The sequence below is a fragment of the Triticum aestivum genome, chromosome 1B, assembly GCF_018294505.1.
Source record: "Triticum aestivum cultivar Chinese Spring chromosome 1B, IWGSC CS RefSeq v2.1, whole genome shotgun sequence".
Taxonomy (NCBI): domain Eukaryota; kingdom Viridiplantae; phylum Streptophyta; class Magnoliopsida; order Poales; family Poaceae; genus Triticum; species Triticum aestivum.
The window spans coordinates 669,113,612-669,135,169 of record NC_057795.1 but is presented as its reverse complement, the minus strand read 5'-3'; the positions used below and the strand labels follow the sequence as shown (position 1 = coordinate 669,135,169).

Genomic DNA, 21,558 nt, shown 5'->3' with positions numbered 1-21,558 from the left:
GGAAATACTCCGTATTTGTTTTTGTGATATCTATGGGTTTGATGGTGTTAAACATACACGGCATTGATGCGCATATGTGACAGAAGAGGATCTTCAGAGAGATAGTTCAGGAAGTAGTTTAGCTAGATATGATGTCTATTCGGTTGTAACCAAGTCTATCTCTTGCTTTTCTTTCTCCTCAAGTTATATGCCGATTCTCTCTTATCTTCTCATGTAACCAACTCATGTATGCGCCTCAGGGTTATTGCGCCCCTGCTATATAACACGTAGCACGTCGCCCGAGATAGGGTAAGACGTTTCCGCCATCGCACATGGTAATCAGAGCCTTCCTCTTCCAATCTAGCCTCCCGAATACATCCAGTGCATAGCCATGTCTTCATCCTCCGGCGCCGCTCAGCCTAGCCTCAATGGCCAGGTCACCGAGAAGCTCAACCGCACGAACTACGTGCTGTGGCGCACACAGGTCACACCCCACCTGCGGGGCGCCGGTGTCTTCGGCTACGTCGACGGCACCACGCCGGAGCCGGCCCGACTCCACGCCACCAAGGACAAGGACGGCAAGGAGTCCTCTGTGCCCAACCCTCTCCACCCAATTTGGGTCCAGGAGGATCAACAAGTGCTTGGCTAGCTGCTAAGTACTCTGTCCAAGGAGGTGCTGGTCGCGGTCACCGCGATCACCACGCCGCGTGAACTCTGGGTGGCCGTGGCGGGCATGTTCTCGTCTCAGTCCCTCAGCCACATCAACAACATCAGGACTGCGCTAATCAACGCGCAGAAGGGCAACCAACCGGTCGCCTCCTACTTCGCCTCCCTGCGCGGCCTCGCCGATGAACTCGCCGCCGCGGGAAAACCAATCCAGGATGACGAGTTGATCTCGTACATCCTCCATGGCCTCGACGCCGACTACCAGCCGCTTGTCTCTGCACTAGACGCTCGCGTCACACTCGTCACCCTCGACGAGCTTTTTGCCATGCTGAGTAACTTTGATCAGCGCATGGCGCAGTACAACGGCTCCTTCGGTGGCTTCAAGTCTTCGGCCAACGTCGCGTCTCGCGGTCGTGGTGGTGGCTCTCGCTCGCGTGGATCTCCCCGCAACAAGGGGCGGTCAGGAGGAAACAGCAACACTGGCGGCTCCTCCAACTCCCGCAACGGCCGCTCCATCAACTCCAAGCCTCGCCGCGGCGGCGCCTCCAGCCGGTCCCGTCCTGATGCGCCCCGCTGCCAGATCTGTGGCAAGCTTGGGCACACAGCCAAGGACTGTTGGTACCGCTATGATGAAGACGAGGACTCCTCTCAAGACGAGGACAAAGTTGCTGCGGCTGCGGATGGCTCCTACGGCATCGACACCAATTGGTACGTGATAGTGGGGCTACCAGCCACATCACCAACGAGTTCGAGAAGGTCACCATGAAGGAAAAATACCGGGGCAAAGATCACATCTACACTGCCAACGGCGAAGGTATGAGGATTAGTCATGTTGGTCACTCATTGTTTAGTACCCCTCGTCGTAAACTTCATCTAAAGAAAATTTTGCTAGTTCCTAGTGCCGACAAGAATCTCCTTTCCGTTCATAGAATTGCCATTGACAACCATGTCTTCCTTGAGTTTCATCCTTATTTTTTCTTGATCAAGTATCAGGCAACGAAGAAAGTGCTATATCGAGGTAGATGCGTTCGAGGGCTCTACCCATTGCTTCCGGAGCGTAGGAGATCAAATAAACAAGCCTATGGTGCCGCCAAACTCTCATCTGCAAGGTGGCACGATAGATTAGGACATGCTGCTTTCTCTTTAGTTGAAAAACTGCTTAGGAAAAATAAGCTCCCGTTTGTTGGTGAGCGTGATCTTGAAACAATTTGTGATTCTTGTCAACGTGCAAAAAGTCATCAATTGCCTTATCCCATATCTACTAGTGTTTCTACCAAACCCTTGCAATTAATCTTCTCTGATGTTTGGGGCCCTGCTCCTAGTTCAGTTGGTAGACACACTTATTATGTGAGCTTTATAGATGACTACAGCAAATTTTCTTGGATTTATCTTCTCAAGAAAAGATCTGATGTTTTTCAAGTCTTCCAAAACTTTCAAGCTCTCGTTGAACGAAAATTTGATAGTAAAATCATTGCTGTCCAGTCAGACTGGGGAGGGGAATATGAAAAATTAAATTCCTTCTTCCAAAACCTTGGCATATCACATCATGTGTCATGCCCTCACGCTCATCAACAGAATGGCTCTGCTGAACGCAAGCACCGACACATAGTTGAAGTTGGTTTAGCTCTCCTAGCTGGCGCATCTATGCCCCTCAAGTTCTGGGGTGAGGCTTTCCTCACAGCAGTTCACATCATCAACATGCTTCCTAGTCGTGTCATTAACAATGAAACACCACTAGAACGACTTTTCCATGTCAAACCCGACTACAAGTCCCTCCGTGTGTTTGGGTGTGCCTGTTGGCCCAATCTTCGCCCATATAACACTATAAAACTCATGTTCCGCTCCAAACAATGTGTTTTCCTAGGCTATAGCACTCAACATAAAGGTGTCAAGTGCCTCGACGTTGCCACTGGCTGTTGGGGAACGTAGCAGAAATTCAAAAATTTTCCTACGAATCACCAAGATCTATCTATGGAGAGACCAGCAACGAGTAGAAGGAGAGTGCATCTACATACCCTTGTAGATCGCTAAGCGGAAGCGTTCAAGTGAACGGGGTTGATGGAGTCATACTCGTCGTGATTCAGATCACCGATGATCAAGTGCCGAACGGACGGCACCTCCGCGTTCAACACACGTACAGCCCGGTGACGTCTCCCACGCCTTGATCCAGCAAGGAGAGAGGGAGAGGTTGAGGAAGACTCCATCCAACAGCAGCACAACGGCGTGGTGGTGGTGGAGGAGCGTGGCAATCCCGTAGGGCTTCGCCAAGCACCATGGGAGAAGAGGAGGGAGAGAGGCAGGGCTGCACCAACGAGAGATCAAATCGTGTGTTATGGGCAGCCCCTAGGCCTCATATATATAGGGGAAGGGGAGGGCTGCGCCCCCTTTAGGGTTTCCCACCCCAAGGGGCGGCGGCCAGCCTCCAGATGGCATCTGGTGCGGCGGCCAAGAGGGGGGGGAGGAGTCCATCCTCCCCAAGGCACCTCGGAGGTGCCTTCCCCCTTGAGGACTCTTCCCTCTAGGGTTCCCTAGGCGCATGGGCCTCTTGGGGCTGGTGCCCTTGGCCCATGTGGGCCAAGGCGCACCCCCTACAGCCCATGTGGCCCCCCGGGGCAGGTGGCCCCACCCGGTGGGCCCCCGGGACCCTTCCGGTGGTCCCGGTACAATACCGATGACCCCGAAACTTGTCCCGATGGCCGAAACAGGACTTCCTATATATAAATCTTTACCTCCGGACCATTCCGGAACTCCTCGTGACGTCCGGGATCTCATCCGGGACTCCGAACAACATTCGGTAACCACATACAAGCTTCCTTTATAACCCTAGCGTCATCGAACCTTAAGTGTGTAGACCCTACGGGTTCGGGAGACATGCAGACATGACCGAGACGTTCTCCGGTCAATAACCAACAGCGGGATCTGGATACCCATGTTGGCTCCCACATGTTCCACGATGATCTCATCGAATGAACCACGATGTCAAGGACTCAATCGATCCCGTATACAATTCCCTTTGTCTAGCGGTATTTTACTTGCCCGAGATTCGATCGTCGGTATACCGATACCTTGTTCAATCTCGTTACCGGCAAGTCACTTTACTCGTTCCGTAACACATCATCCCGTGATCAACTCCTTGGTCACATTGCGCATATGATGATGTCCTACCGAGTAGGCCCAGAGATACCTCTCCGTTTACACGGAGTGACAAATCCCAGTCTCGATCCGCATAAAACAATAGATACTTTCGGAGATACCTGTAGTGCACCTTTATAGTCACCCAGTTACGTTGTGACGTTTGATACACCCAAAGCACTCCTACGGTATCCAGGAGTTACACGATCTCATGGTCAAAGGAAGAGATACTTGACATTGGCAAAGCTCTAGCAAACGAACTACACGATCTTTGTGCTATGCTTAGGATTGGGTCTTGTCCATCACATCATTCTCCTAATGATGTGATCCCGTTATCAACGACATCCAATGTCCATAGCCAGGAAACCATGACTATCTGTTGATCACAACGAGCTAGTCAACTAGAGGCTCACTAGGGACATATTGTGGTCTATGTATTCACACGTGTATTACGATTTCCGGATAATACAGTTATAGCATGAATAAAAGACAATTATCATGAACAAGGAAATATAATAATAATACTTTTATTATTGCCTCTAGGGCATATTTCCTACAGTCTCCCACTTGCACTAGAGTCAATAATCTAGTTCACATCGCCATGTGATTAACACTCACAGGTCACATCACCATGTGACTAATACCCAAGAGTTTACTAGAGTCAGTAGTCTAGTTCACATCACTATGTGATTAACACTCAATGAGTTTTATGTTTGATCATGTTGCTTGTGAGAGAGGTTTTAGTCAACGGGTCTGAACCTTTCAGATCCATGTGTGCTTTACAAATCTCTATGTCATCTCCTAGATGCAGCTACCACGCTCTATTTGGAGCTATTCCAAACAACTGTTCTACTTGGAGCTATCCTAAATTATTGCTCCATTATATGTATCCGGTCTCTCTACTTAGAGCTATCCGGATAGGTGTCAAGCTTGCATCGTCGTAACTTTTACGACGAACTCTTTTTACCACCTCCATAATCGAGGAAATTCCTTAGTCCACTAGTTACTAAGGATAACTTTGACCGCTGTCCTGTGAGCCATTCTTGGATCACTCTTGTACCCCTTGACTGACTCATGGCAAGGCACACTTCAGGTGCGGTACACAGCATAGCATACTGAGGAGCCTACGTCTTAAGCATAGGGGACGACCTTCGTCCTTTCTCTCTATTATGCCGTGGTCGAGCTTTAAGTCTTAACTTCGTACCTTACAACTCAGGCAAGAACTCCTTCTTTGACTGGTCCATCTTGAACACCTTCAAGATCATGTCAAGGTATGTGCTCATTTGAAAGTATTATTAAGCATTTTGATCTATCCTTATAGATCTTGATGCTCAATGTTCAAGTAGCTTGATCCAGGTTTTCTATTGAAAACACCTTTCAAATAACCCTATATGCTTTCTAGAAATTCTACATCATTTCTGATCAACAACATATACTCATCAGAAATTCTATAGTGCTCCCACTCACTTCTTTGGATATACAAGTTTCTCATAAACTTTGTACAAACCCAAAATCTTTGATCATCATCAAAGCATACATTCCAACTCCGAGATGCTCACTCCAGTCCTTAGAAGGATCGCTGGAGCATACCGTTTAGCATCCTTAGGATCGACAAAAACTTTCTGATTGTATTACATACAACCTTTCCTTACGAAAACTGGTAAGGAAACTCGTTTTGACATCCGTCTGCCAGATTTCATAAATGCAGCTAATGCTAACATGATTCCGACGGACTTTAAGCATCGCTACGGATGAGAAAATCTCATCGTAGTCAACTCCTTGAACTTGTGAAAAACTTTTCGCCACAAGTCGAGCTTCATGGACGGTGACATTACCATCCACGTCCGTCTTCTTCTCAAAGATCCATTTATCTTAATGGCTTGCCGATCATCGGGTAAGTCCACCAAAGTCCATGGATCCGTTCTCGGATTTTATGGCTTATAACCATTTGTCGGAATTCGGGCCCACCATCGCTTCTCCATAGCTCGTAGGTTCATTGTTGTCTAGCAACATGACCTTCAAGACAGGATTACGTACCACTCTGAAGTAGTACGCATCCTTGTCATCCTACGAGGTTTGGGAGTGACTCGATCCGAAGTTTCATGATCAATATCATAAGCTTCCACTTCAATTGGTGTAGGTGCCACAGGAACAACTTCCTGTGCCCTGCCACACACTAGTTGAAGAGACGGTTCAATAACCTCATCAAGTCTCCACCATCCTCCCACTCAACTCTTTCGAGAGAAACCTTTCCTCGAGAAAGGACCCGATTCTAGAAACAATTCATATTGCTTTCGGATCTGAATTAGGAGGTATACCCAACTGTTTTGGGTTTCCTATGAAGATGCATTTTATCCGCTTTGGGTTCGAGCTTATCAACCTGAAACTTTTTCATATAAGCGTCGCAGCCCCAAACTTTTAAGAAACGACAACTTAGGTTTCTCTAAACCATAATTCATACGGTGTCATCTCAACGGAATTACGCGGTGCCCTATTTAAAGTGAATGTGGTTGTCTCTAATGCCTAACCCATGAACGATAGTGGTAATTCGATAAGAGACATCATGGTACGCACCATATCCAATAGGGTGCAACTATGATGTTCGGACACACCATCACATTATGGTGTTCCAGGCGGTATTAATTGCGAAACAATTTCCACAATGTCTTAATTGTGTGCCAAAACTCGTAACTCAGATATTCATCTCTATGATCATATCATAGACATTTTATCCTCTTGTCACAATGATCTGCTACTTCACTCTGAAATTACTTGAACCATTCAATAATTCAGACTTGTGTTTCATCAAGTAAATATACTCAACATTTACTCGAATCATCTGTGAAGTAAGAACATAATGATATCCACTACATGCCTTAGCACTTATTGGATTGCACACATCAAAATGTGTTACTTCCAACAAGTTTCTATCTTGTTCCATTTTACTAAAACCGAGGATTTCAGTCATCTTGCCCATGTGGTATGATTTGCATATCTCAAGTGATTCAAAATCAAGTGAGTCCAAACGATCCATCTGCATGGAGTTTCTTCATGCGTATACACCAATAGACATGGTTCGCATGTCTCAAACTTTTCAAAAAACGAGTGAGTCCAAAGATCCATCAACATGGAGCTTCTTCATGCGTTTTATACCATTATGACTTACATGGCAGTGCCACAAGTAAGTGGTACTATCATTACTATCTTATATCTTTTGGCATGAAAATGTGTATCACTATGACCGAGATTCAATAAACCATTCCTTTAGGTGCAAGACCATTGAAGGTATTATTCAAAAATAGAGTAACCATTATTCTCCTTAAATGAATAACCGTATTGCGATAGACATAATCCAATCATGTCTATGCTCAACGCAAACACCAATCTCGGTGGTAGAGGGAGCGTGCGATGCTTGATCATATCAACCTTGGAAACACTTCCAACACATATCGTCATCTCACCTTTAGCTAGTCTCCGTTTGTTCCGTAGCTTTTATTTCGAGTTACTAACACTTAGCAACCGAACCGGTATCTAATACCCTGGTGCTACTAGGAGTACTAGTAAAGTACACATTAACATAATGTATATCCAATATACTTCTATCGACCTTGCCAGCCTTCTCATCTACCAAGTATCTAGGGTAATTTTGCTCTAGTGACTGTTCCCCTTATTACAGAAGCACTTAGTCTCGGGTTTGGGTTCAACCTTGGGTTTCTTCACTGGAGCAGCAGCTGATTTGCCGTTTCATGAAGTATCCCTTCTTGCCCTTGCCCTTCTTGAAACTAGTGGTTTCACCAACCATCAACAATTGATGCTCCTTCTTGATTTCTACTTTCGCGGTGTCAAACATCGTGAATACCTCAAGGATCATCTTATTTATCCCTGATATGTTATAGTTCATCACGAAGCTCTAGCAGCTCGGTGGCAATGACTTTGGAGAAACATCACTATCTCATTTGGAAGATCAACTCCCACTCAATTCAAGTGATTGTTGCACTTAGACAATCTGAGCACAAGCTCAACGATTGAGATTTTCTCCTTTAGTTTGCAGGCTAAGAGAATCGTCGGAGGTCTTATACCTCTTGACGTGAGCACGAGCCTGAAATCCCAATTTCAGCCCATTGAAACATCTCATATGTTCCGCGACATTTCGAAAACGTCTTTGGTGCCTCTACTTAAACCATTTAACTGAACTATCACGTAGTTATCAAAACGTGTATGTTCGATGTTCGAAACATCCACAAACGACGTTTGGGGTTCAGCACACTGAGCAGTGCATTAAGGACATAAGCTTTCTACTGTTCGCATAATTGCTACTATCAACTTTCAACTATATTTTCTCTAGGAACATATCTAAAACAGTAGAACTAAAGCGCGAGCTACGACATAATTTGCAAAAGGTCTTTTGACTATGTTCAAGATAATTAAGTTCATCTTATGAACTCCCACTCAGATAGACATCCCTTTAGTCATCTAAGTGATTACATGATCCGAGTCAACTAGCCCGTGTCCGATCATCACGTGAGACGGACTAGTTAACGTCGGTGAACATCTTCATGTTGATCGTATCTACTATACGACTCATGCTCGACCTTTCGGTCTCCGTGTTCCGAGGCCATGTCTGCACATGCTAGGCTCGTCAAGTTAACCCTAAGTGTTTTCGCTGTGTAAAACTGTCTTACACCCGCTGTATGTGAACGTAAGAATCCATCACACCCGATCATCACGTGGTGCTTAGAAGCGACGAACTGTAGCAACGGTGCACAGTTAGGGGAGAACACTTCTTGAAATTTTGTAAGGGATCATCTTATTTACTACCGTCGTCCTAAGTAAACAAGATGCATAAACATGATAAACATCACATGCAATCAAATAGAGTAGTGACATGATATGGCCAATATCATATAGCTCCTTTGATCTTCATCTTCGGGGCTCCATGATCATCTTGTCACCGGCATGACACCATGATCTCCATCATCATGATCTCCATCATCGTGTCTTCATGAAGTTGTCACGCCAACGACTACTTCTACTTCTATGACTAACGCGTTTAGCAATAAAGTAAAGTAGTTTACATGGCGTTCTTTAATGACACGCAGGTCATACAATAAATAAAGACAACTCCTATGGCTCCTGCCGGTTGTCATACTCATCGACATGCAAGTCGTGAATCCTATTACAAGAACATGATCAATCTCATACATCACATATATCATTCATCACATCCTTTTGGCCATATCACATCACATAGCATACCCTGCAAAAACAAGTTAGACGTCCTCTAATTGTTGTTTGCATGTTTTACGTGGCTGCTATGGGTTTCTAGCAAGAACGTTTCTTACCTACGCAAAACCACAACGTGATATGCCAATTGCTATTTACCCTTCATAAGGACCCTTTTCATCGAATCCGTTCCGACTAAAGTGGGAGAGACTGGCACCCGCTAGCCACCTTATGCACCAAGTGCATGTCAATCGGTGGACCCTGTCTCACGTAAGAGTACGTGTAAGGTCGGTCCGGGCCGCTTCATCCCACAATACCGTCGAAACAAGATTGGACTAGTAACGGTAAGCATATTGAACAACATCAACGCCCACAACTACTTTGTGTTCTACTCGTGCAAAGAATCTACGCAATAAACCTGGCTCATGATGCCACTGTTGGGGAACGTAGCAGAAATTCAAAATTTTCCTACGTGTCACCAAGATCTATCTATGGAGAGACCAGCAACGAGTAGAAGGAGAGTGCATCTACATACCCTTGTAGATCGCTAAGCGGAAGCGTTCAAGTGAACGGGTTTGATGGAGTCGTACTCGTCGTGATTCAGATCACCGATGATCAAGTGCCGAACGGACGGCACCTCCACGTTCAACACACGTACAGCCCGGTGACGTCTCCCACGCCTTGATCCAACAAGGAGAGAGGGAGAGGTTGAGGAAGACTCCATCCAACAGCAGCACAACGACGTGGTGGTGGTGGAGGAGCGTGGCAATCCCGCAGGGCTTCGCCAAGCACCATGGGAGAAGAGGAGGAGGGAGAGAGGCAGGGCTGCACCAACGAGAGATCAAATCGTGTGTTATGGGCAGCCCCTAGGCCTCATATATATAGGGGAAGGGGAGGGCTGCGCCCCCTTTAGGGTTTCCCACCCCAAGGGGCGGCGGCCAGCCTCCAGATGGCATCTGGTGCGGCGGCCAAGAGGGGGGGAGGAGTCCATCCTCCCCAAGGCACCTCGGAGGTGCCTTCCCCCTTGAGGACTCTTCCCTCTAGGGTTCCCTAGGCGCATGGGCCTCTTGGGGCTGGTGCCCTTGGCCCATGTGGGCCAAGGCGCACCCCCTACAGCCCATGTGGCCCCCCGGGGCAGGTGGCCCCACCCGGTGGGCCCCCGGGACCCTTCCGGTGGTCCCGGTACAATACCGATGACCCCGAAACTTGTCCCGATGGCCGAAACAGGACTTCCTATATATAAATCTTTACCTCCGGACCATTCCGGAACTCCTCGTGATGTCCGGGATCTCATCCGGGACTCCGAACAACATTCGGTAACCACATACAAGCTTCCTTTATAACCCTAGCGTCATCGAACCTTAAGTGTGTAGACCCTACGGGTTCGGGAGACATGCAGACATGACCGAGACGTTCTCCGGTCAATAACCAACAGCGGGATCTGGATACCCATGTTGGCTCCCACATGTTCCACGATGATCTCATCGAATGAACCACGATGTCAAGGACTCAATCGATCCCGTATACAATTCCCTTTGTCTAGCGGTATTTTACTTGCCCGAGATTCGATCGTCGGTATACCGATACCTTGTTCAATCTCGTTACCGGCAAGTCACTTTACTCGTTCCGTAACACATCATCCCGTGATCAACTCCTTGGTCACATTGCGCATATGATGATGTCCTACCGAGTGGGCCCAGAGATACCTCTCCGTTTACACGGAGTGACAAATCCCAGTCTCGATCCGCATAAAACAATAGATACTTTCGGAGATACCTGTAGTGCACCTTTATAGTCACCCAGTTACGTTGTGACGTTTGATACACCCAAAGCACTCCTACGGTATCCAGGAGTTACACGATCTCATGGTCAAAGGAAGAGATACTTGACATTGGCAAAGCTCTAGCAAACGAACTACACGATCTTTGTGCTATGCTTAGGATTGGGTCTTGTCCATCACATCATTCTCCTAATGATGTGATCCCGTTATGAACGACATCCAATGTCCATAGCCAGGAAACCATGACTATCTGTTGATCACAACGAGCTAGTCAACTAGAGGCTCACTAGGGACATATTGTGGTCTATGTATTCACACGTGTATTACAATTTCCGGATAATACAGTTATAGCATGAATAAAAGACAATTATCATGAACAAGGAAATATAATAATAATACTTTTATTATTGCCTCTAGGGCATATTTCCAACACTGGTCGTGTGTATATCTCACGCGATGTCATCTTTGATGAAACCAAATTTCCTTTTGCCAATTTTCATCCCAACGCTGGTGCTCTTCTTCGCCAAGAGATTCTTCTTTTGCCTCATCATCTCTCCGGTGTTGATCAAGGGGGAAATAACAGTGATGATCAACTGCTGACTAACCCTCTTACTGATAATATGCCTGAGCCTTGTGGTGTTACAGGTGAAACCAGCGAGCAAAATGGCGAAATCAGGGAAGAAAATGGTGCAAAAAACCCTTCATCAGTGCCATATTTTATGTGCCCGGAATCTCGGGGCAAATCCCCCTCGGGATCCGTCCACCTGCGCTTGCAGCGTATCGGATCCACCTCGGGATCAGCGGCGGCAGAGGCGTCAGAGGCGCCAGCAGCGCGCACGCCCGCCTCGAACCAGGCGCGTCCTACAGGATGCGGCGCGTCGTCACCTCCGCACCAACCGTCGTCCGCCACTTGTCAGCCTGCGATTGGCGCGGGCGACGCACGCTTTACCGGCCACCCGTGTGCTACAAGCGGCGTCATCCGGTTCGCTCGACCGGTGCGGGCCCCGAATCTGGCGCGGAACCCAGCACTGATCCGCGCACGCATCCGACCGGCATCGGACCCGAGGCCGATCTGCCATCACACGGCAATGATGAGCCGACTGCTGCGGCGGGATCTTCTGCGGCTTCTGCACATGGGCAGCCGCTGCCACTTGCCACAGAAAATCCAGGTGGGACAGAAACTGCTGCTGCTGTGCGCGGATCTTCCTCGGGATCGGCTCCTACACAAACTCCTGTTCAAGCTGCAGGATCATCTGTGGCTGAAAATCTGGGCACCTCTCCTCGGCGTACACGACTACAAAAGGGAGTAATACAACCTGTTAATTACAAACGCATAACAAAATATGGCATGGTTTGTTCTACAGGTGAACCAGGTGAACCTCATACTCTAGAAGAGGCACTTGGTGATGAGAAATGGAAGAAAGCGATGAATGAAGAGTACATAGCCTTAAAGAAAAATAAGACATGGCACTTAGTTCCTCCACAGCAAGGTAAAAGTTTAATTGATTGCAAGTGGGTATTCAGGATCAAGAGAAAATCTGATGGAACTATTGATCGTTACAAAGCTAGACTCGTTGCAAAATGGTTTAAACAACGGTATGGTATTGACTATGAGGATACTTTTAGTCCAGTTGTTAAAGCTGCAACCATCCGTCTTGTTTTGTCTATTGCTGTTTCTAGGGGCTGGAGTCTCAGACAGTTAGACGTTCAGAACACGTTTCTTCACGATGTTCTGGAAGAGGAAGTGTACATGAAGCAACCTCCTGGGTTTGAAAGCAAAAATTCCCCTTCTTATGTGTGTAAACTGGACAAGGCACTTTATGGATTGAAGCAAGCACCGAGAGCATGGTACTCTCGTCTCTGTCATAAAATGCAAGCACTTGGTTTTATTCCATCCAAATCTGACACTTCTTTGTTCATTTACAACAAGTCCAACACATGCATATTTGTTTTGATATATGTTGATGATATTATTGTGACAAGCTCATCAAATGAAGCAATCACGGGACTGTTGAAAGATTTGAGTGCAGATTTGCTCTAAAGGATCTTGGTGACTTGCACTATTTCCTTGGAATTGAGGTGAAGAAACATGCAAGTGGGCTTCATCTCTCTCAGGAAAAATATGCAGCTGATTTGGTAAAAAAAGGCTGGGTTGCAGGGTTGTAAGCCAACACCTACTCCATTATCTAGCTCAGAAAAGCTGTCTCTCACAGAAGGTAATCTCTTGAGTTCAGGAGATAGCACAAAATACAGAAGCTTGGTAAGAGCACTTCAGTATCTCACTTTGACCAGGCCTGATATATCCTTTGCTGTTAACAAAGTGTGCCAATTTCTTCATGCACCTACTAATGTCCACTTTACTGCTGCAAAACACATAGTGAGATATGTCAAAGGAACTATGAACATTGGTCTGGATTTCAGCAGGTCATCTTCAAATCTTGTTAGTGCTTTCTCTGACTCAGATTGGGCAGGATGTCTGGATGACAGACGCTCCACTGGAGGTTTTGCAATCTTTTTTGGACCAAATTTAATATCATGGTGTGCTCAAAAACAGGCCACTGTTTCTAGATCTAGTACAGAGGCAGAGTATAAAGCACTGGCAAATGCTACAGCTGAGATTATATGGGTTCAGTCCATGCTGAAAGAATTAGGCATAAAGAACACACCAGCTCCATGTCTGTGGTGTGATAACCTTGGTGCAACCTATCTATCTGCCAATCCAGTTTTTCATGCAAGGACAAAACATATTGAAATAGATTTTCACTTTGCTCGTGAGAGGGTTGCTCAAAAGCAACTTGATATTCGCTTTATCCACTCCAAAGATCAGCTTGCAGATGGATTTACAAAGGCTTTGCCTGTGAGAAGCTTTGAAAATTTTAAACATAATCTCAACTTGATGAAGTTGTGATTAAGGGGGAGTGTTAAACATACACGGCATTGGTGCGCATATGTGACAGAAGAGGATCTTGAAAGAGATAGTTCAAGAAGTAGTTTAGCTAGATATGATGTCTATTCGGTTGTAACCAAGTCTATCTCTTGCTTTTCTTTCTACTCAAGTTATATGCCGATTCTCTCTTATCTTCTCATGTAACCAACTCATGTATGCGCCTCAGGGTTATTGCGCCCCTGCTATATAACACGTAGCACGTCACCCGAGATAGGGTAAGACGTTTCCGCCATCGCACAGATGGGCTGTTGTTGTGTGTAGGTGCTGGTTGGCACAAGCTGAGAGGTGCTCATTTGCAACGCGTGCATGCATTATCTAGGCTATTTTTATTATCTAGTTCTGTGTCATGAATTATTGATAAGAGTTCTGACTGAGTTTGGTCATGTATGCATCAGGCCCTGCTTTTGCTTGTTTCATACAGGTTGGCTGGTTGGTTATTCAGTTGTGGCTGGACAACAGCAAGTCCGAAACTGCACACGATGATGTGATCTCAACTGAATTTTACGGAACTGCATGAGTCTCTAGTGAAAGCATCGGAATGAGACACATGAGCTTCTGGCTGGGAAGCAATTTATCTCTCGAGTAGAAGGTTGTTGGCATGTGGATTCAGCCACTGGTGGAAAAAGGGCCTTTGGTCGCGGTTCGCAACTGCCATTAGTCGCGGTTGCGCAACCGCGACAGACCGGGCGCGACTAAAGGCCCCCCCCCTTTAGTCGCGGTTGCTTAAGAACCGCGACTAAAGGCCCGTCCACGTGGGCGCCAGGTGGCCGTCGGGGCGGAGGACCTTTAGTCGCGGTTCTTCTGGCCAACCGCGACTAAAGGCCGCCGCAGGTTTAGGGTTTTAGCCCCCCCCCCTTAAACCTGTTTTCTGTTTAATTTGTGTTCTTTTAGTTCTTTTGTGCTTTATTTTAATTTTGAAGGAGTTTCATATATTCTACGGTACTACATACATGCATATGAATGTACAATTTCAAATAAATTTGAAATTAGAACCAAAAAGAATTCAAGAGGAATATACAATATATATTCAATATCATCGGATGACCATATACAATTTTGAACAAGTTTCCATACATGATTTAATGCATATAAAGTTCTACGTCCTCGTAATAGTGTTCTCCTTTAGGATGGAGGACTTCCCTGCTGAACCATCCAGCTAGTTCCTCTTGAAGTGGTCGGAAGCGAGCTTCTGGACTAAGCATCCACCGGAGGTTATTCCTCTTAGCATTGGTATCACTCGGAACCCGCTCAGAGGTGTATCTCCGGATCATCTCACAGACATAGTATCCACATAGATTGGTCTCCGGTGGCTGAATATCCCCAGCATTCTTAGCCTTTAACATTTTGAATTCTAGCTCTTTTTTGAATTCACCGACCTTTGTATCTACGAACCGTCTCCAAACCCTACGAGGCAAAGAAAATTAAATGAACAAGAGAGTTATTAATTAGTTACTTGATATTAGGAAATGAACGAAATAGGCCGATCGATATAGAGCGCAAATGAATGAAAATAATTACTTCTGCAGCATTCTTCTCATGCCGCCCCAAAGCTTTGGATCCATATTCACAGAGTCGTGGACGAGACATTCTGAGGTGTTAACTTTAATTACTAGCAGAATCCAGTGGAACCTGCGGACACGATACATGCACAGTACGTCATGCATAACTCATCGATTAGCCGGCCACATACCATGCATGGAGTAAACAAAAGAGAATGTGCTCAAGACAGAAACACTCACTCAAAATGGTAAGGAAATAGAATATCACTTTTGAGTTCCTGCTTTGTAAGAAACTGCCACAGGTCTGCCTCCACGTCGGCGGGGTAACGCTCCAACACATGTCCATTAACGATGTGTGGGTCAATGAACCCAACATCATGGATGTTCCTTACTCTGCATTCCTTAATCTTCATTCTGCATGTATAATAGCGGACACAACAATATAGTTAGGACATATATATAGTGCAGGCAATATGAACGAGATGGGGTAGAAATTAATAAATCACTTACAGAACGTAGCAACTGATGATAGATTTATCGAGCTCGCGCAGATTGAAAAGCTGGAACAATTCACTCAGTTCAATTTGTACATAGTAATGTTTGAAGTGATGCTCATGTCTAACTTCCGCATAAATATATTCTTTGGCGTTTTTATTTTTTATGTAACCCTTGTACCATTTCAGCAGACCTTTCATTTGTGGAGGTAGATCCTTTTCCTGCGCAGGCTCGACGAGAGGCCCATTCTTGACATATGTAATTACTACCTCCTTCACTGGCGCCTCATCAAGGCCTAACAGTTCACGAAGAGTAATACCTAAGTTGGCTGCTTGTTCTCTGGCACTCGTTACAGTCAATCCCTGTGCTGCCGCAGCTTGTATGATCTCGGGGTCATCCGGACAGAAGGCTTCCACTATAAGCGGGGCAATCGATTGTTTACTTTGTTCCCCGAGCTGGGCAACTTGTTTCCCGCTTTTTTTACTTTCGGCCTTCTCCCGCTCTTTGTTCTCCTTGAACATGAGTGCCTGCCTGCGAAGTTCACGTGCATAGTCGTTAGGCAGATTCTTCGCGGCTTGGGACGGTGTGCTCAAAAATGACTTAGCCCACTTCTTTTGCTCATCAGAAAATACTGGCTTGGGCTCGGGCTCTCTTTTCTTCTTGCAGTCCGCCTTCCATTTCTCCAAATCAGCAGCCGCGGCCGCGTCGACTTCCTCGGCACTACGTTCCCAAGGCCTTGTGGGGAGAGGCTTCAGTGATGGCTCCGGTACCTTTGTGGTCTTAGGTACATAAGGGTCCGGGTTAATAATCCAGGACTGCTTCTGCTTCTTTGCCGGAGGTGGATTGGGGGGCGGCGTCTGATCACCCGCCGGACGAGGACTGGGGGGCGGCGGCTGATCACCCGCCGGACGTTGTGGACTGGGGGGCGGCGTCGGCTGACGTGACGGAGGTGTAGGTGAACCGCCACCACCACCACCACCACCACCACCACCACCACCGCCACCGCCACCACCACCACCGTAGGGGGGTGGACTTGTTGTCCTTGGCGCCTCGCCTGGAAACTTGATAAACTTCTTTTGCCATAGAATGAAATGGCGCTTGACATCTCCAAGTCTTTTCTCCCCTTCAGGTGTAGCAATGTCAATCTCCAGGTCCTCAAACCCTTGGACTATGTCCTCCACCGTGACACGAGCATAGCCATCTTGAATGGGGTTGTTGTGGTGGAGTGCTCCAGGTAAACATGGTAAAGCACTGCCGATGGCTACCTTCATGGACATGTTCCCGATAGGATAATACAGATGACATTCTTTCATCTCCTTTATATCGTCCACGGGGTAGCGAGGATGCTCCGGTGAAGTAATTTCGACCACCAGAGGCTCCGGTGCAGTAATTTGGACCACCAGAGGCTCCGGTGCAGTAATTTCGATCGTCGGTGCATCTGCACCAGCCGGTGGGGCCTCCGTGGAAGCCACGCTGCTTCTCCGCTGCTGGCTTCCGAGATCCGCTGGATGATCTTCATGCTGCACCCGAGCTGCATCTCTTTCGGCTACTAGTACACTCATGGTTTTCTTCATCACATCCATTTCCGATGCCAACCGCGCCACAACATCTGCTTCCCGATCCATCTTTCTCTTACGGCTTCTGTAACCGTACGGGTCATCGTTCTGGGGGAACCCTATTTTCCACGGAATGTGCCCCATGCCTCGTACACGTCCTCCGTGTTCAGGATTCCCGAGGGCTTTTGTCAGCGCGTCGTTCTCTCTGTTGAACTTGATCTTCCCCTGTTGAGCATCCCTCATTGCGTTAATAAGGGCTTGGGTGGGTTTAATTAATTTGCCCCGGTAAACACACTCCCCTGTCTCCGGGTTCAGCGTTCCCCCATGCCCGTACCACCAGCTTTTGGCCCTTGGGTCCCATCCCTCCGTACCTGGACGGATTCCTCGCGCCCTCAGCTCGTTCTCCATCTTCTCCCACCTAGGCTCCCAAAGGCGATACCCTCCTGGCCCCATAACATGATTGTACTCCTTCTTAGCCGCATTTTCCTTATTTTTTTCGATATTTGAATGAACTGCTCCGATTTCTTTTGCTTCACAAATTCTGGCCAATCATCTTTCAGTTTCTCATATTGTCCTTTGAAATCCGGAGTCTTGTTCTGCTTGACAAAGTCATGGGCTAGATTTTGCTTGAATTTCCGGAATGCGTCGGCCATCTTATGAAGAGCGAACTGTTTGACTAGCCTCCTCCTCTCCTTGTTTTCCTCAATCTTGTTACCCTCCTCATCGAATTTGTTGTATTCCGGAGGTAGAACGAAATGTTCCATAAGCTTCTTGAAGCAATCTTTTTTTGTTCTCTTATCGACAAAAGTGAAACCATCAATTCGTGCCTTCTTTGGCTCATTCCACTCCTGGACGGTGATCGAGACGTTGTCTCTAACAATGGCTCCGCATTGGCTGACAAACTTGGTGGCGTTCTTGCGGGGCTCCAGCGGCCTGCCGGTTGCACTGTCGACAACCTCGATGGTGCATGTTTCTCCTTGTTTCATCGTCTTGGTTGCGCCACGCTTTGACGACGTACTCGATTGTTTCGACGATCCGGCCGAGGGCTAAAATAAGAAAGAGTCGCGCGTTAGTACACACATATTTATTCAAATCAGTTAGTTTGTATCACCAGAGGCTCAATGTATATATATACCTCGGCGCCGGAGGTGGTTGCTACTTCCATTTGAAGATCGTCGTTTATCGACGTTTGTTCGGCATCATCTTGCTGACGGCGCCCTTCATCTTCACCGTCAAGGTTCAGATAAGAAGAGATATCATCTTCTTCTTCTCCGGTCGGCACATATAGAATATCGCCGTTTATGATGCCGAACATATGTGCTTCACCGTCCGGATCATAGTTGTCCATAATCGGGTCAGCTCTATCGTCCGCCATTATGTCAGTCCTGAAAACATGTAGTAAAAACAAATTAATTAAGTGAAGAAGGGGGGCGGTGGCGGTGGCGGTGGCGAAAGGGCGGTGGCGAAAGGAGGGGGCGAGGAAGGGGTGGGAGAGGGTGTCGCGGTAGAGCGCGAGACGGGGCGGCAGACGACGGCGTCACGGAGAGGGGAGGCGAGGACAACACATTTATAACCCTCGCCGTCCCCTCTCGATCCCTAAAAAAACACCGCGCGCATCGCCGCCCCCCTCGCCGCCCCTCTCCGTATAAACAAATTGTCCGAACAGAGCTTGGAGTAGACTGGCTAGGGTTTGGCCAGGGATGCGGATGGAGACGAATATATGTGGGGTCGGGATGGCCCATGTGCAGGGCGGGGGGTGCTGGCCACACTCTTTTTTCTTTTCTTTTTCATTTCATTTCATTTTTTCTTTTCCTGTTTTTATCCTTTTCATCTTTAAAACAATTCAGTATATCAAAATATAGCAATGAAAAAAGATATTTGAGAAATCATAAAATGTATGTGAATTCAAAAAAATGAATCATAAAATGTTCATGGATACAAAAACATTGTGATTTTGCAAAAAAAAAGGTTTTCAAAAAATATTGATGATTTTGTGGAAAAACAGGAAAAAACAGGAATAAAAATATTCATGACATATTCGTGAATTTAAAAATTATTCGTGTATTTCAAAAAATTGATTTTATTAGACACAAAAAATTCTTTCACGTATTTTCACGTATTTAATTTTAAAAATTCTTTCTTTTTTTCTTCTTCCTTTTTTTTCTTCTTTCTTTTTTCTTCTGTTGTTTTCTTCCTTTTTCTTTTTTTCTTCCTTTTTCCTTTTTTCTTCCTTTTTCTTGTTTTTCTTCTGTTTTTCTTTTGTTTTCTTCTTCCTTCTTTCTTCTTCTTCCTTTTTCCTTTTTCTTTCTTCTTCTTCTTCCTTTTTCTTCTTCCTTCTTCTTCTTCTGCCGGCGCGCGAAGGACGGCAGGCACGGCCAGCGGGCGCGGCGGGCAAGGGCAGGGCGGCGGCGGCGGGCAAGGGCAGGGCGGCGGCGGCGCTCACTGGGAACGGGGGCGGGCAAGGGCACGGGCGGCGGGCAAGGGCAGGGCGGCGGCGGCGCTCACTGGGAACGGGGGCGGCGGCGCTCACTGGGGACGGGGGCGGCGGCGCTCACTGGGGACGGGGGCGGCGGCGCGCAGGGCTTCGGCGTCGGCGTCGGCGTCGGGGCAGGGCTTCGGCGTCGGCGTCGGTCGGGGCAGGGCGTCGACGTCGAGAGAGAGGAGAATGGGAAGTGGCAAAACTGCTAAGTGCAGTATTTATAGACGCACCTTTAGTCGCGGTTGGAGAGGCGGACCGCGACTAAAGGTACCCTTTAGTCGCGGCCCGCCACCCCAACCGCGACTAAAGGGTACCCTTTAGTCGCGGTCCGCCTCCCCAACCGCGACTAAAGGGTTTTGGCGCCGCCTCCGTTCCCGCGCAGAAAGACCCTTTAGTCGCGGCCCGCCACCCCAACCGCGACTAAAGGTACCCTTTAGTCGCGGTCCGCCTCCCCAACCGCGACCAAAGGTCTGTGCTAGAACTGGCGCGGTGCGGTGGGATGTTTAGTCCCACCTCGCTAGCCGAGAGGCTTCGACAGTGGTTTATAAGCGCGGCTGCGCTCACCACTTCGAGCTCCTCTCAAATGCAGGCTTACGGGCCTATTCTGTCACTATGTGCCTGTGGGCCTATTGGGCCTTCTGCGGGCCTGAATCCTGGCCCTGTAATGGGTTTCTAGTCGTATTCAGGCCGTGGTGGCCCAGTAGGTGGCATATTATTTTTTTCTTCCTTTTTTCCTTTTTCCTTTTTTCTTCTGTTTTTTTCTTCTGTTTTTTCTTATGTTTTTCTTCTGTTTGTTTTTTTCTTCTGTTTTTCCTTTTTCTTCTGTTTTTTTCTTCTGTTTTTCTTCCTTTTCTCTGTTTTTTTCCTTTTCCTTTTTTCCTTTTTCTTCTGTTTTTTTCTTCTGTTTTTTTCTTCTGTTTTTCCTTTTTTCTTATGTTTTTCTTCTGTTTTTTTCTTCTGTTTTTTTCTTCTGTTTTTTTCTTCATTTTAAAATCTTAAAAATACAATTATATATCAAAAAATCAGAAAAATAAAACTAATTCATTTTAAAACCCCTTGAAGGTTTGACAAAAGGTTTGATACAATAAATTATTACACATCATTTCTTCTCTTGTGTCCCTGCTTGCTTACGATTGTGCCGTATCCATGGAGCATCCTCATCATTTAACTTAATGCTTGGGTCGGTGTTCACTTTGAAGGGCGGAATTTCAGCAAACATATTATAATCTTATGACATGTCTGTCTTGTCCTCCACTCCCACGATGTTTCTTTTCCCTGAAAGAACAATGTGGCGCTTTGGATCATCGCATGATGCACTGATCGTTTTCTTATCTTTCCGTTTCCTCGGTTTGCTACTCATGTCCTTCACATAGAAAACCTGAGCGACATCTTTCGCTAGGACGAATGGTTCGTCAAGGTAACCAAGATTGTTGAAATCCACCATTGTCATTCCGTATTGCTGGTCCACCTTTACCCCACCTCCTGTTAGCTTGAACCATTTGCACCGGAACAAAGGGACCTCAAAGGAGGGTCCATAGTCAAGTTCCCATATCTCCTCTATGTAACCATAATATGTGACCTTTTGCCCATTCTCGGTTGCTGCATCAAAGCGGACACCACTGTTTTGGTTGGTGCTCTTTTTATCTTGGGCGATCGTGTAAAATGTATTCCCATTTATCTCGTACCCTTGGAAAGTCGTTATAGTCGAAGATGGTGTCTTGGCCAACATGTACAGCTGATCTACAACATCATTGTCATTCATTAAATGTTTTCTCAACCAACTGCCGAAAGTCTCCATGTGG

At 46.8% G+C, this 21,558-nt stretch overlaps 1 pseudogene; it reads left to right on the top strand.

The window, feature by feature from the left end:
* The first annotated feature begins 850 nt into the window (after positions 1-850).
* On the top strand, positions 851-989 carry LOC123151473 (uncharacterized; annotated as a pseudogene).
* Positions 990-21,558: the final 20,569 nt, after the last annotated feature.